This window comes from Triticum dicoccoides, chromosome 5B, assembly GCF_002162155.2.
Source record: "Triticum dicoccoides isolate Atlit2015 ecotype Zavitan chromosome 5B, WEW_v2.0, whole genome shotgun sequence".
NCBI lineage: Eukaryota > Viridiplantae > Streptophyta > Magnoliopsida > Poales > Poaceae > Triticum > Triticum dicoccoides.
The window spans coordinates 209,408,584-209,411,415 of NC_041389.1; the positions used below are offsets into that span (position 1 = coordinate 209,408,584).

Here is a 2,832-nt window from a genome sequence, read left to right on the forward strand (position 1 = left end):
CATCACACGGGTAAGAGAACTGCATGGTTTCTTTTATTCAAACGTAATTTTTTTCAAGAACGAGAAAGTAAAGTGCACTTCACATCGGATGTAAATGAACCACAACACTATCAAGAAGTGAACCGCATTACTTTTTTTCGCTTTCCTAACAATTTTTTTGCACTTACGGGATGAACAACATCATACGGCCGACCGCACTGCTTCAGAGTGAAAACCGAATTGCAACAGATGGGCAAATAAACTTCATGTTTTTGTTGTGAGACGTAAGATTTTCCAGATGAGTTTTTGTTGTTTCTTTTTCAATTTTTTCCACGAACGATAATGGACCACAGAGATGAGGGCAAGTGAACCACATAAAAAAAAAGTGAACCGTGACATGAGCCAAAGTGAGCCTTATGATTTTTGGCCCAAACAAAGGTGTGTAGTGCACTTCTCTTTCATTGTTCGTCTTTTGCTGCAAAAAAGAAAAAGAAAAACTGAACCGCGAGGATAGCAAATAGTGGACTTCATAATGCACATTAACCGCACGATTCATCAACTAGCAAACCTTCATCATTTCTTTCAGGAAATAACCCTAAAAATATATAATACAAAAAGGAACTTCATAGACGAGCCGCACAAACCGCAAGCGGTGCCTGAATGGACTACATCCTCTTTTACAAAAATAGATACATTTGACTGAAGTGGACCACTGTACTCCTCAATGTGGGCTGCATCAACCTTTTTCTCATGAAAATGAACCTCTCCAACGTACATATAGAATTGCACTGGATCGGACTTAAAAAAACAAGAGTTTAAAGACCACTGAGGAGTGAACATCTCCAACATACACAGTGAACCCCTCATAAAAAATTGTCAACATGTGCAGAGTCCAAGGGAACTTGCCCATGCACACGCGCGTTTGCTGGAAAGCCGTCGACGCCATGGGCCGAACTGCACGCTCCCATTGGTGAAGCTGCACTCTCCCTGTTGGCAATACTAGACGCCCATGTGCAGAGTCGCAGTTGCCGGAATCCTTCGATCTTTTTTCTGCTCATCCACTAATAGCAACAAGTGAACGGACAACCATACACATTGGCGAACAGCAACACATGAAACACAAGAGTAGAGAATAGATGAAATTTTCTTTCACAAAACTAAAAATTGAACTGAGCGTGCATCGAATTAAAGAGCAATTGACTGGTGACCAAAATCACACCACCTGAGGCACTTATGGGTTGTACTGACAAACAAGTCATCGCACAAGCCCGCATCAGAGTGGGGGTAGTCGAGGCTGCATCGAAAATGAGACGCCGAGCTCCGCGCAAACTGAAGCGCCACTAGTTGAAGAGACTACACGAGATGCCTCGCCGCCACAACTGTGTTGCACGGGCGTGCATGCTGGACTGCATCACCGTGCTGCCCCACCGTGTATCCATGACAGAGGGAGGAGTTTAGATCCCACGACCTGAGCCGGTGCTCACCCGGGAGGCGCTCTCTATGCTTAGCTGCAGAGAAGCTTGAGAGAGGAAGGTAGGTGGCCTCCTGGGTGCCTGCACATCGTGGTGGTGGGTGAGATGGAGAAGGGGGCATGGGGTGGGAGGGGAGGAATAGGGGTGTCCATGGCTTAGGCTTACTTGTGATGGATCTGGCCGGGAGACGCAAGGTGGAGCACCTCCCTTTCCATCCAGTGTCGAAGGTCACAGCGGGAAGCAAGGCGGATCGCCTGCAATGCCTCCGGTCGAAGCAAGGTCGGCGAGGCTCCAGGGCAGCGATGCCGGCCCATTTTTTTCTGAATGTAACCAAACTGCATGCCGTGCCGACTAACCACCACCAGAGTCCAGAGGCTCTGGATCCAGTGACCTTGATGCAGAAAACGAAAATAGGAGGGTGCGGGGTCAGATGCAGGCCAACCTGGGGGCTTCACATGCACTCCCGCACTGCACGCGGACGGGCAGTGTACTGCGGTGCACCCCGAGCTGGACTATTCTTGATCCCTTCTTGCCTCCTCCCGCGGGGCACCGGGCCGCCTGGATCCAGCCTTGAGCATCCCCGACCGTCATGGTGCGCACCACCGCATCGGGATCCCGGATTCGGCGGATCCTTTGGAAAAGCGGGTGGTGGCGCGTCGGGGCTTCGAGAAGCAGCGATGTGATGTGTTGGGGGAGGGGAGGCACGGCGGGAGATTAGAGGAGCTGGAGAGGGGCGGTCACCGTTGGGGACGAGAGAAAAAACTGCAAAGCCGAGCACACTGGACCGCACGCCACGCGCCACCAGACTCCAGTTCGCCAACACTGCAGATCGACGGAAGCAGAAGAGGAATTGGGGTTCCAGCGCATGAGGAGGGCGGGGCCGGCCTGGTGCCTATAGGAGCAGAGGAGGACGGGGTCACCTGGTGAGCAAGGAGGAGGAGCACGTCGACCATGGGCCGAGGACGTACGTGGGGCGCCAGGCTACCATCTGTCGCGAGGAGGTAGCTCCGGCGAGCCCCTTTTACTTCCACACGATCACGGATCGAGGCAGATTTGGTCAAACATGGCCGGATCCTGGTGCCGATCCGGTGGTTCGGTGGGATTGAGCGGGATCTCGATGGCGGCAGCGAGGCGGGATCCATCGGGGAGGGAGGTTGAGGCCATCGGGGTGGCACCACGGATCTGGCCAAGGAAGGTGGCGCTCTGGCCGACAGCGAGCCGGACCAAAGAAGGTGGGGAGTGTGGGGGGTGGCTCAAGTGGGTGCGCCGCGCCAGGGAAGGTGGGGCGGCGGCTTGGGTGGGTGCGCCGCCGCGGTAGAAGGTGGGTAAGGTGAAGGGGAGGGGCCTGCGATGGGGAAGAAGGTGGTCGGGAGGAGGTAGG

At 53.5% G+C, this 2,832-nt stretch overlaps 1 long non-coding RNA gene across 1 annotated transcript; it reads right to left on the reverse strand.

The window, feature by feature from the left end:
- Window positions 1–530: 530 nt before the first annotated feature.
- On the reverse strand, window positions 531–2,820 carry LOC119308094. The gene is made up of 2 exons (XR_005149823.1): window positions 1,617–2,820; window positions 531–1,532 (listed from the first exon to the last, which is right to left on the reverse strand). It is a non-coding gene; the product is annotated as an uncharacterized LOC119308094 (long non-coding RNA).
- Between the last annotated feature and the right edge of the window lie 12 nt (window positions 2,821–2,832).